The sequence below is a fragment of the Carya illinoinensis genome, chromosome 13 (genome assembly GCF_018687715.1).
Source record: "Carya illinoinensis cultivar Pawnee chromosome 13, C.illinoinensisPawnee_v1, whole genome shotgun sequence".
Lineage (NCBI taxonomy): Eukaryota > Viridiplantae > Streptophyta > Magnoliopsida > Fagales > Juglandaceae > Carya > Carya illinoinensis.
This window is the reverse complement of record NC_056764.1, coordinates 2,110,917-2,125,777: the sequence shown is the minus strand read 5'-3', so window position 1 is coordinate 2,125,777 and position 14,861 is coordinate 2,110,917.

Below are 14,861 nucleotides of genomic sequence, written 5' to 3'. Positions count from 1 at the left end.
TAGACCAACCTGTCAGGCGACTATGTGCCGACTGCACACGTCGACTGCATATAGCGTTTTTCTCAACATTAACGTTTAACTGATTAAGCTTGTTTTTAAATTTATTGGACTTTTTGGTACATTTATTAGCAAAATGTTCAGACTTGACACAATTAAAACATTTTCCTTCTGAACGAGTTTGAAAACTCTTTTTCTTACTAAAAGGTTTTTTCTTATAGAAATTAAAAGATTTTTTTGTAAAAATCATAACAATTTTTCTTATCTTGAGGTTTAGCAAACTTACTAGAATACTTGTGCTTTTGTCTCGATGGAGTAATAGGAGGAAGGATAAATTGTTCACAAAAATTTCTCATTTTGTATTTGGCTTTCTTATTATTCTTCATATGTTAACGAAGTAATTTTTTTTTATCATTGCACATATTAATACCAAGCTTTTAAATGATATCATTAAATTCATCCTTAACTTTAAGAGCGAATAAACAAAGTAATCATTCCATGAATTTTTCTTTCCAATAAAGCTTATGACTATCGTCTCCAATCATTACTTTAGACATGAAAACATCTTGACAATATCTATAATCAGAATTTAATGGCATTACAAATTATTTAAATAATCACTAATACGATTAGTAATATTAGAGGGGGTATTCAATGGAATGTTTGACAATAGTATAAATCAAAATATTAACACCATCAATGATTCCCCTTCTTATGATTTCATCAAAAAAAGGTAAACCATCATCATCATGCTTAACATCATTTAGAATGATTTATTTTGCTTTAGTTAGGAGATGTTTATCCCACCAAGATCGAAGCATACCAGAAAATCTAGTAGTTAATAATTCAATTGTCTCAGTTTAACTGAGATTGTTGTTAACATAAGCATTTACAACCATAGATATCTTATTTATGGTATTGAAGATTTCTTGTTTATATAATTCGTCAACATTCTATTCATAAATTTTGTCAAAAGAACAAAAAAACTGTTTTTTAAAACGTTTTTCTTCAAACTGTAAATCTTTAGGAGTTGGTGTTGGTCTAAAAAACCAATTCTTTGCTAAACTCATTGGATTGGGCTTTTTTGAAGAAAATCTGACAATTTCAAGTTTTCTTAATTCATTATCTTGAAATTTCTTTTCAAGGAAAATAAAATCTTTAATAGTAGAAAAATCACTATCATATGATTCTTCGGTAGAAAACCTAGAAACAACTTCCTTTTCATTGTTATTTAAAGCATTGGTAGGGGGTTGTTGTTTCTTTAAATCAACAAACATTTGATTAATTTTATCAAGAGTGTTGACTGATTTCTTGAGACCCTGCCTATTCTCTAGTAAAATAATCAAAAGTTTTTTAATAGTTTTTGAAATTGTAGTAGAAACAGGATTTTCTACTTTTTCTTCAATACGGTCCAATTGCTGGCCTATAATATGGAAAGTTTTATTAATAAAATTATTTCATTCAATAATCTTTTTTGTCTCTCCAGATATAACAGTATTAGGATTACTACTGGGTATTAGAAGGGGAGAAGCCTTTACATCTTGTACCCAATGAGAAATAATAATTGTCTCAAAATGAGGGTAACTGGATTTAACCACAAATTTTCATTCTTCCTTAACAAAATTAGTTTTAACAACATTTAAACTATGTTTAGAAACATAATAATTTTTAAGGAAATCAAATAAAAGTACATGCTTTTGTAAAACATTCGTTTTTTATTTCCATTTCTTTTTAGCACATAATTTTTTAGATTTAGAAAGAGTAGTATACTAAGAAAGCAACTAAATCAATTTCAAAAACTCCATTAAGTTGGTTGTGATGAATAAGTGCAACCATATTTGAAGCTGCTGGAGATAAAGATAAAACAACTTCTTTAGTTTCTTCCTTTATGACTTCAATTTTAGATACGTAAGTATTCTTTGTAGTGTAATAAGCAAAAGTAACTTGAGATGAGGTAGAAACTCCTTTCAGTTTCAAATCAGGATTAAAATCAAAACTAATTTAACAGTACCATCTAAATATTGCTGAATATAATCAAGATAAAGTTCATCAGTAATAATCCTAGTAGGAGGTACTTCATGCTCCTAAGTCCATTCATCAGAAAGATAAATGTATTTCTCATGAATCATTCTTAGAACTTGAATGTTAACATTAGGAGTAGAATTCTGAATTAATAGATTTTTATTTCCTGAAGTTTTTAAAATAACCTTAGGGTTTAAATTAGTTTTTAAAATCCTATAATAAGTACGGTAAACTATGGCAAAAGGTTTGTTGCCTTTTTCCATATTATACCTAGATGTCAAAATATTTAAAGTCAAAGTTTTAAGAATATTAAGATCATCCAACATAAGAGTTAAATCAGGAAAATAATCAAAGGGAACAAGACCACTAAATAGAGAAGATTGAATCATACCGAGTATACTAGTTTCAAATTTCTTGAATTTAGCATATCTCAAATAAAGAAGTATCAAAGCATTGATTCCTTTCTTCGTAGAAGTTTAACAGAAACTTGAACAAAACCAATATGTAAGAATTTGTAACTTTTTACCAGAAAATCTTGAATCAATTTTTTGTTAAATAGACAACATTTTTCATGGGCTTTTAAAATAACATAGGTTTATTCAATAGTTTTAACATTAAACTAGCCTTAAAAGCAGACTGAACCCAATTGGTTTTGTAAATAAATTTAGCATCAATCTTTGGAATACTCCTTTTATTAAAATCAAAATTAGTAGTTTTTTCAATAGAAAAGTCTTCCACATTAATGATATTAGGAGGAATACTAGATCTAGAATTACTAGATGAATTAGATCTAAACATCCTATTCATTATGAAATTAACCAAAACTAAACTTAATACTTACCAATCCTATCTTCAATCATTTCCCTAGTGCATTTCGTAACAAAGATCCAGGAACAGTCGTCTACCCACTCATGCCCTACACCCTCTCTCTAGCAAAAACGAGCCTTACAAACACGGTTCTTAGAAGTCAATTACAATGAAGGTAGCACCAACAGAAACAGGATTTGAAGAAGATTAAATAAGCACGAAGATATGTAGTGGAAGATAGCATAGTGGATAAGAATAATAGAAATAAGACACCTAACAGTAGCCAGATGAAGATGGCACTCATACAAAACAGAATGCAGAATTATAAAAGCAATAATTAGAGTATGAAAGTAGTAAAGTGAGGACCAGATGACTGAAAAACTTGATAACTTGAGTGATAGTGCATGTAAACAACATTTGAAAATGAAGGCAAGACTAGATCACTAGAATCAAATTGAAATAAAAGAAGGATCAGATAACTAGAACCAAATGGAATTAATAATGAAAAGAATATGAATGTACGTAGAAATAATGAATGCAATTAGAAATATAATCGTTTATTCAAAATAAACTTTCTTAAAATAACTTACAAAAGTATTCACTGAAAAGAAGTGGAAGTAAGGAATAGGTGGTATTAAAGAAAGGTAGTGATAGACTTACTATTCTATCGCTACCTATTTATTACTTATAAAGTATTGGAAATTTTTTATATTTTTATTATTTTTTAAAGTATTTTTTTAACCTCCTTAGCAATTAAGAAAAATTTAAAAAATATATAATTTTACTAATAGTCACTTCTTTAACTATTAAGTAAAATTAAAAATTAAAAAAATTAAATATAAAATAAATAGTAAATAAGTAATAAAATAGTAATAATCTTATTATTTTTCAGAGGAATGCTACACATCATCCCACATCACATACTTTATATATTAAAATATTATTTTTTATTTTTTTTTATTTTTTATTTCATTTTATTCTTATTAAATTAATTGAATTATTTTATTTATCATCCACACACTACATATTTATTATAGAAAAAATAAAAAAAATTAAAATAAGTATAATATCTGAAGTGTGAAGATGATAAAAAGAATTTTTCTATTTTTCATAAAAGAAAAATGAGAAAAATAGAAGACGATGAAAACGATAGACAAGTAGTAGGACAGGACCGTTTGTGATGTAATAACGTACTAATAACGTAAGACGAGGACAGGACAGTTTGTGATCTAATAACGTAGGACGAGTGCGTGCTAGGACATTTTGTGACGTTACTTTGATAAAATACGTACCGATTATGGCTCAAACGAACTAAGTGACCACGACTCTATTATTCTCCAGTAGTACTTGGGATCATCGTGTGATTAATGTTGCGTCGTCTTTCAAAGGCTGATATATATATATATAAATGTAAATTAATACCTTATTTTTATATGAAATAAGTTATTTTAAATATTAATAAAATTATTTAGTTAAAATGATTGGATTGTTATAAAACTATCAAAAGAAGAGAGAGATAGAGTTCAGAGAAGTTATGAAACTTATGAATTTCTTAAAGAATTCAACGATATATATAGGCGTACAAAGGGGACTATGCTAGCTTACTATGCTAGCACTATGCTAGCATTGTGCACTATGCATATGTCGGCCAACTCACTATGCTAGTACTATGCTAGCACTATGCACTATGCATATGTCGGCCGACTCACTATGCTAACACTATGTACTATGCATTTGATGGCTAGTTCAAGGTGGTCATATAATTTATTTTACAACAATGTTATTTTACAACACTCCCCCTTTGGATGACCACATATAATGAATATGCCTCATTAAAACCTTGTCAAGGAAAAACCTTGTGGAAAAAAAATCAATGGCGAAGGAAAAAGAGTACAATATTCATGTGTACCGTAAAATGCTTTAAGATTGCCTCATTAAAACCTTGCAAAGGAAAACCCAATGGGAAAAAACCTTAGCGAAGGAAAAAGAGTACAATCAGTATAAGTCTTCAAGACATTACTCCCACTGAAAAGTGCATGATAAAAGGCCTTCAAGTCTCCGCATTCCAATGTTCTGCACAATCTTCTTAAATGTTGCAGTTGGTAATGCTTTTGTGAATAAATCTGCCAGATTATCACTTGATCGTATCTGCTTGATTTTAATTTCACCTTTCTCTTGAAGTTCATGAGTATAAAAGAATTTAGGTGAAATATGTTTGGTTCTATCACCTTTGATATATCCTCATCTAATTTGAGTAATACAAGCAGCATTATCTTCGTATAAAGTTGTTGGACTATCATTAATCACTGGAAGACCACACTTTTCTTGAATATGTTGGATCATTGATCTTAACCAAATATATTCTCGACTTGCTTCATGAATTGCAATGATCTCTGAGTGATTTGAAGAGGTAGCAGATAGTGTTTGTTTGACAGATCTCCATGATATAGCAGAATTTCCATAAGTAAATACATATCCAGTTTGAGATCTACCTCTGTGTGGATCTGAAAGATAACCTGCATCTGCATATCCAACTAATTGTGGACTTGAACCATGTTGATAAAATAATCTCATATCAACCGTACCTCGAAGGTATCGAAAGATATGTTTAATGCCATTCCAATGTCTTCGAGTTGGTGCGGAACTATATCTTGCAAGTAAATTAACTGAAAATGCAATATCAGGCCGAGTGCAATTTGCAAGATACATCAGGGCTCCAATTGCACTGAGATAAGGTATTTCAGAATCAAGAATTTCTTCATTGTCTTCACAAGGACGAAATGGATCCTTCGGCACATCAAGTGATCGAACAACCAGTGGAGTACTCAGGGGATGAGCTTTGTTCATGTAAAAGTGTTTCAAGACTTTCTCTGTATAATTTGACTGATGAATGAGAATTCCATTTGGCAAATGCTTGAGCTGTAGGCCGAGACAAAATTTCGTTTTGGCAAGATCTTTCATTTCAAATTCATTCTTTAAATATGTAGCGGTTCTTCTGATCTCTTCAGGAGTTCCAACAAGATTTAGATCATCAACATAAACCGCAATAATAACAAATCCAGAGTCTGATTTCTTAATAAAAACACATGGGCATATTAGATTATTCTCAAATCCTTCTTTCAATAGATATTCGCTAAGGCGTTTATACCACATGCGTCCGGATTACTTTAACCCATATAAAGATCTTTGAAACTTAATAGAATACATACTTCTGGATGTACTCAGATTAGAAGCTTCAGGCATTTTATATCCTTCAGGGATTTTCATATATATGTCATAATCTAATGATCCATATAAATATGCAGTGACCACATCCATCAATTGCATATTCAATCTTTTTATAACTGCCAAACTGATCAAATATCTGAATGTGATTGCATCCATAACAGGAGAGTATGTTTCCTCATAATTAATCTCCGGTTTCTGCAGGAAACCTTGTGCAACAAGTCATGCTTTATATCGCACAATTTCATTGCTTTCATTACGCTTACGTATAAATACCCATTTATATCCAACGAGCATTACACCCTTTGGTGTTTGTATAATTGGTCCAAAGACCTCTCGCTTTGCTAGCGAGTTTAATTCAGCTTCAATAGCTGATTTCCATTTTGGCCAGTCATCTCTACGTCGACATTCTTCGACAGTTCTTGGCTCAATTTCTTCATTACTTCTGGTAATGTCAAGAGCCATTTTATATGAAAATATGTTGTCGACAACAGTTTTATTTCTATTCAAAATTTCTCCTGTACTCATGAAATGTATTGAGATCTCGTTATTTTCAGATACCTGTCCCTCTTCAATGGAAGACATTTCATGAAATACCTCTTCAGGAAATTCTTTCTCAGGAGACTTACTCTCTTCAGGAGCATCAATTACTCTTATGGCCTGTGTTGGTATGAACTCTTCAGGAGTACCAAATTCATTTTGTATTTTCCTCTTCCGAGGAATTTTATCCTTAGCACCAATAGGCCGTCCACGCTTCAGGCGTATCTTAGACTCGCCTATTACTATTTTGGCAACTTGTCCTTCAGGGACTGTAATCCTTGCTGGAACATTAATAGCAGAAATATATGATTTTACCACACCTTTAATGTCAGTAAATACATCCGGTAATTGGTTTGCAACACTTTGCAAATGAATAATCTTTTGAACCTCTAGATTACATTCTTTTGTACGATGATCAAATTGGGAAAGAGCTTTATTTTTTCAAGTAATTTTCTGTCGTGCTTCAGGCACCGACTTCTCATTACCCAATGTTGGAAAAATGGATTCGTCAAAATGACAATCCTCAAAACGTGCCTTAAACATATCCCCTGTAAGAGGCTCAAGGTATCTGATAATAGATGGAGAATCAAACCCAACATATATCCCAAGTCTACGTTGAGGGCCCATTTTTGTATGTTGTGGAGGTGCAATTGGAACATATACAGTACATCCAAAAATACGAAGATGAGAAATATTTGGTTGCTGACCAAATGCAAGCTGTAATGGTGAATATTTGTGATATGCTAATGGTCTAACTCGAATTAATGATGCTGCATGAATTATAGCATGTCCCCAAGCAGAAATAGGAAGATTTGATTTCATGAGTAAAGGTCTAGCGATTAGCTGAAGCCTTTTAATCAATGATTCAGATAAACCATTTTGAGTGTGTGTGTGGGCAACTGGATGTTCAACATCTATTCCTATTGACATACAATAATTATCAAAAGCTTGAGATGTAAATTCTCCTGCATTATCCAATCGAATAGTTTTAATTGGATAGTCAGGGAATTGTGCTCGTAGCTTAATAATTTGTGTAAGAAGTTTAGCAAATGCAGCATTTCTAGTGGAAAGTAGACAAACATGTGACCATCGACTTGATGCATCAATTAAAACCATAAAATATCTGAACGGTCCACTTGATGGTTGAATAGGCCCACATATATCTCCATGAATCCTTTGTAAAAAAGATGGAGATTCAAAAACAACCTTTGAGATAGATGGTTTGATAATCAATTTACCTTGAGAACATGCAGAGCATGGATATTCATTGGGTAAGATAATCTTCTGATTCTTTAGGGGATGCCCATATGAATTATCAATTATTCGTCTCATCATTATTGATCCCGGATGTCCAAGGCGATCATGCCAAGTCATAAATATTTTGGGATCAATGCACTTCTGGTGCATTACAATATGTGATTCAATTGTTCTCATTTCTGTATAATACAATCTAGATGAGAGGGCAGACAGTTTTTCTAATACGAGCTTCTGGCTCGAAATTATTTTAGTAATGAGAAGATGCTCTTTCTTGTCTTCGTTAATGGTTTCCATATGACAACCATTACGACGTATATCTTTAAAACTCAATAAATTTCTTCTGGATTGTGGAGAAAATAGAATATCATCAATACAAAATTTGGTGCCATTAGGCAACACAATATAAGCTCTTCCGGAATCTTCAATTAGATTCGATGAACCGGAAATGGTATGAACATAAGTTTTACTCAATGTTAGATTTTGAAAATATTTTTTATCCTTAAGAATTGTGTGAGTTGTAGCACTGTCAGCCAGACATACATCTTTATTATTCATCTCGGAGATAGAAAGTTCATCAATAAGACTCATGATTCTACAAAATATATAAAACTTTCATTACAACAAAACATTGCAGAATAAAAATATTTTACAATAATATGAAGGAAATACATTAATTAAAAAGGAACACTTCCATGATTAACTCTACCACTAAAATCCTCAAAGAAATCAGAAACATCAAGACTTGTAATATCTTCTCCATCTATAGAATCTAAATCATATGATGGTTCAGCAAAATTTGTTTCAAATTTCTTTATTTTTTCTTTTATAGAAGATTGGTATAAGTCAACCAAGTGCTTAGCTGTACGACAGGTACGAGACCAATGTCCAGTCATACCACATCTATGGCATTCATCTTCATATTTCTTTAAAAATTTATTTTGAGGACCTTTGCCCTTCTCTGAGTTGAACCACTTCTGGTGGTACGGTATATATCTATTATTTTCCCTTTTAGTGTGGTCACTTCTAGGACCTCCACTTCTATAGTTTTTCTTACCACGTCCACGCCCCCTTTTTCTTTGAAAAGGGGCACCATTCGCTTCTGGGAATGATGTAAATCTAGTACCATTCATTTTAAGGAATGATATAGAACCAGTAGGACGTGACTGGTGATTCCTTAATAAAAACTCATTATTTTGCTAAGCTAATAGAAGACAAGATATAAGTTCAGAATATTTCTTGAACTTTCGCTCTCGATACTACTGCTGCAGGAGCACATTCGAGGCATGAAAAGTCGTATATGTCTTATCTAACAAGTCATCATCAGTGACTTTTTCATCACATAATTTCAATAGCGAGCTAATTTTAAAGAGTGCAGAGTTATACTCACTAACACTTTTGAAGTCTTGTAACTTCAGGTGCATCCAATCATGACGAGCTTTTGGGAGGATTACAGTTTTTTGGTGTTCATATCTCTCCCTTAAATCATTCCACAAAATAAGTAGATCTTTCACCGTTAGATACTCAGTTTTTAATTCCTTATGAAGATGGTGCCGAAGGAAAATCATTGTCTTAGCACGGTCCTGCAGGAATCCTTGATTTCCTTCTTTAATTGTATCTCCCAGGTTCATTGCATCCAGATGGATCTCAGCATCAAGGATCCAAGATAAATAATTTTTTTCAGAAATGTCAAGAGCAACGAATTCTAATTTTGTAAGATTTAACATTTTCTACATATATAAATCAGGAACATAAGTATGTTTAATATTTCATATTCATTTTGAAAACTACAAAAATATATTGAAAGACTTACTTGAAGTAGAGGACTACTAGCTTCAAAATCGTCAGAGCTTTCGTGCTGATAACGTGTTATAAAACTATCGAAAGGAGAGAGAGAGATAGAGTTCAGAGAAGTTTTGAAACTTATGAATTTCTTAAAGAATTCAACGATATATATAGGCGTACAAATGGGACTATGCTAGCTTACTATGCTAGCACTATGCATATGTCGGCCAACTCACTATGCTAATACTATGCTAGCACTATACACTATGCATATGTCGGCCAACTTACTATACTAGTACTATGCACTATGCACTATGCATTTGATGGCTAATTCAAGGTGGTCATATAATTTATTTTACAACAATATTATTTTACAACATGGATGAAATAATTTTTAATTTTTAAGATTTAAAAAAAGTATAAGTCTTATTGTTTTATTAAGCACCTGCAGAATTGTATACTGTTTATATCAATTTTATATTATTTATATACTGTTCAAACATTATTCATATCAGTTTTTAATTTTTTATTTTGTTTATTTACTGTAAATTAGTAGATATTTTTAAAATTTAAGAAATAAAATATTACGTTTAAATAGTTAAAATTACTGTACAGTAAAATTTTATATAAAATGTTTTAATTTGTATTGGATGACCAAATCCGGCCTAAATCTCAATTATTTTAACGTTTTAAATAACTAAATTATGATAATTTAAAGAATGGATCATTATGTGATATGATCAACTAGAAATTATAATCACATGCCAGAATCACATATACATACATATATATTATATATATTATATGTCAAACCAATTTACGTCGTCATATTTGACTTATTTTTATCCATGATCTTTCGTTTACCCAACTTGAGATTTGATTAGGACCTTGATCTCCCAACCTATTACCTAACAAATTTCTCCCAACGTAATACCTAACATCTTGGTGACTAGTACTAGTTCTGTAATGTTCCATCCATGCATGCATTAAAGCCATGCACGTTCTGTCTGTAAATGGGGCTGCAGTACTACTGACATAAGTTGTCAAACCGCTTTACAGCTTGCCTAGCTAGCGTGTCTGGCCGATCGATAGGTATCTCTTTCGGCGCTATTGAGACGTACGGAACTGTGTATCGAGGACTACTAATTAATGGTGCATGGCAGGTCCGCCTATATAGATCACTGCTGAAGGAGTAATTTGATCGTTCTGTTTGAAGCGGAAAAAGTAATTATTTTGTGAGGGTTTAAAGCTTCTGGCCGGCCGAATCACTGTGGTTGAAGGCAACTGCATGAGTCGTTTAATTACCGGAATTAATTACAAGTTGTGCTTTCGAAAATACAAAGATTTTGCATTTAGGAACAATATTTTAGAGTAATATTATGTATAATTATAAAATATATAAATATTAGATAATTATTTTTTTAAAAAAAGTATGATTTATTATTAAAAAATTAATTAATTATTTTTATAAGTTTCGTATTTATTTATTTTTTTAAAAAAATTTACGAGATATTTATGTACTTTACAATTGTAAATATCATTTATAAATTTTTAATAGTGGATACATGATTTTAGTTAGCTGGTATTTATTATAAACTGGTTTTAATATTTATAAAACATTTCAATTAAATAGGTTTCTATATACATTTCGTTACCAAATTAAAGTTTTTTGTTAGTTGATCTTCGTTTTATTAGTTTGATAATATTTGTACATGTGGTATATCTAGATTTTTAAATATTATTATTAATGAAACCATATATATGTCTCTCTATATGGACATTGATCAGCATATATAGGACATTATGATCCATTTTAAAAACAAACCTAAACCAAAACATTAATAGTTATCATTTTGTTTCTCTATCTTTTTTATCAAAGCAGGCCGGAGATCAGGATTGAAATTAACAAATCACATGGTGATGACGCTTCATTCCATTCGTGCAATTCAAAATTACTTTCGCATGCAGCTTGAACGAGTAAAAAATAAATAAAAAAATTCCCTCCCAACTACATGGGCGGAGTTGGAGATTTTTTCCCCTCAATCCCCCCGTCCATGCGAAGGCGGGATACCCCATCCACTACACTGGGTGTAGGGGTGGACTTCCATCCGTCTGCCCCCTAGTCATTTGGCCCAGTTCAATTTATGGGTTTAAAATGGTCCATAAACATATTTAAACATGTTTTTAAGTTATTTTGAGCCCATAATTTAACTACAAAATAAATATATTTTAAAAATGAAAACAAAAATTAAATTGTATGGATAGAAACTATTAACTATATGCTAAGTTTCAACTAATTCTATTAAGTATTAACTAATAATCATCACTAAGGCACTAAGCTATTACAACATTACAAATTAAGAGAACTAATAAACTATTAAAATATTTCAAACTCATCTAAAAATATTAAATATTACAAATTGTACTATTAACTATTGTAGGAACATTACAATTAATTGTTAATTAAAAAAATCATAACATTTCAAATTTTATCAATTTGGGGTGATGGGTGGCGATGAGTTCATTGAGTTGTGTCGACTGTGAAAATCGAGATTATAAAACCTACAATATTAATAGGTTAAAAATATAATAAATTAGAATTATAAAGTTATAAGCAGGAAACAAAAATTTGAAATACAAAATATTGAAAGTACTAATCAAGATGAGATTGGATCATTGCGATGAAGATGAGCATAGATCATTGGGTCCTTAGATTATGATTCTGCATATGTATATTAAGAATACACAAGCTAAAAAACATATAAGCAAAATAATTAGACACTAAATATTATATAAAACTATAAATACAAAAAATAGTTTGAGAGACAAATTGTGCAAACCATGGCAATGTTAGGTCAGATACACACAAAGTCGTAATGCAAACAAACGCCTGAGTTTTTCTTTTTAATTAACATATTATATATAAAAATATTATATATATATATATATATATGGGGAGCAGGGCGGAGTATTTACTGGATAAAAGCCACACTCATCCCAGCCCCGCCCTCGCGGGATGCGCTAGATGCGAGCGGGGCCACCCCTACCCTGCACCTGACAGATGGGAAATCCGCTAGCCCACCGGGGGTGGGCCCCACTTCCCAACCCTACTTTCAACCACCCATCTTCGTATGAGGCCTTTATGGAGGCATATTTATTTAAAAGAAAACGAGTTACTTTCTTGTTGAGATCTCACAAGCCTCGATTTCAAGGTTAGATGTCCTTTTACGGGTCCATCCATTGCTGTTAACTCTAATTTTCTCGTTCTTCGTGTGTAATACGTATTTTCTGTACTTTGTCTTTTCTGTCTCTTTGTACAGTGAGCACATTTTGATTTTCGGAAGAAAAAATGAGTTGTAAGAATGATGGTGTATTAATATAATTATTAATTTATTATGATTAATTAAAAAATAAATTTTATTAAAAATAATATTAATTTTGTTGAACCTAAGATTTCAAATTTTGTGTAATTATATATTTACACATGGATTTTAATGATAACAAATGAATTCAAATAATAAAAAAGTCTTAAGGTTCTGTTTGGTAGATAGAAATTTTTATCTCAAATTCAAAATTCTCATCTCATCATTACAACTTTCTCAAATCCCTATACAAAATATAATAAATAATTTAATTTTTTCTTAACTTTTTCAAATCTCAAAACAATAATAATATTAAAATATAATATTTTAATATTTTATTTTAAACTCAAAATTTTCATCTCACTTACCAAGCAGAACCTTAAGTTTAAGTTGTCTACACAATAGAGTCAAGTACATCAAGGAAACAAGCATGAGCAAGAAGGGAACAAGTTCACATTAAAATTATAGAATAATGTTGTAAATCTCTTCAAAATTCGAAATTAGGATTAATGCTCAAAATTAATATTTTATCATAAAGCATTAAAATACATTTTCCACATATGCATGAATATTTTTGAAAATTAAATTTGAAAATTTTGAAAGATGATTGATTGTCATCTTTTGCATGTGCATGCTTTGATTAAAGGGTTGAACTTTGAAAATATTAAAGATGATTGATTGTCATCTTTCACATGTGCATGTTTTATTTGAATATTTTCAAAAGTAATTGATACTTTTTTTTGGACTTATATAAAAGGTAGATGATTTTGTTTGAAAATTTTGAAAAGTAAAGTGTGCTCATTTTGTCATATGCAAAAAGTAAAAGATTAGGTTTGAATTTTTTGAAAAGGAAAGTGTGCTCATTTTGTCATATGCCAAAAGTAAAAGATTAGGTTTGATTTTTTAAAAAAGTGAATGATGTTGTCTTTGACAATTGAAAAAGAAGAACCTTTTATTTGAATTTTTTGAAAAAGTGAATGATGTTGTCTTTGACATGTGAATCTTTTTAAATTTGAATATGAAGTCTCATATGCCTATAAATAGATCATTTGAGAGATTCACATTTACAATATCCAGAGCATACAACATTTATTCAAAGCTTTCATTCTCTCTTCTCTAAGCATTGAGCCTTAATCCTTATTCATTTTGAGAGATATAGTTTGTTCTGTATTGTTCTTATTTCACTCATTGATGAGTGTTTTCTGATAACCTACCCACTATCAGTTTTTGTATCAGAAAAAATGTGTATATAACCCTTGTACGTGTAGAAAGTATTCTATACGGGAAATAGTTGAATCACCACTTGTAAGGTGATTGCAAGTGTACAGGGTGTTCTACACGGATCTTTTGTAGCGGTATTATTCAAAGGTGTAATAGGTTTCTATCTCCACCTGAAGGAGGTTGAATAGTGAATTTGGGAATCCTCAAGGGGTAGCTTGAGGCGAGGACATAGATAGTGGGGCTGAACCTCGTTAACATACTGAGTTTGCTTCTCTCTTACCCTTACTCTTTATATTTATTATTATTTCATATTTTGTTTATATTTTATATTATATATTTGATTTATAATTTTTTTTTTAATACAATTCAATTCACCCCCTCTTGTGTTAGTCATTTGGACAACAAATTTAAATTTTAAATATAAATGAATTAATATTAACATATAGATTAATATGTGACTTTATTTATATATAGTAAAATTCTTTTTAAAACGTTTGAGGAATTGAGACCAAAATTGTGTGGATTTTTTTTTAATTTTTTATTTGGTGATTAAGAAAGTATTTTTTTATAATATTTTAAATTTTTTTAAAAAATATAAAAAATTTACCTTTTTCGGTAGGTATTCGGCTACATTCTTCGAGGGATGTA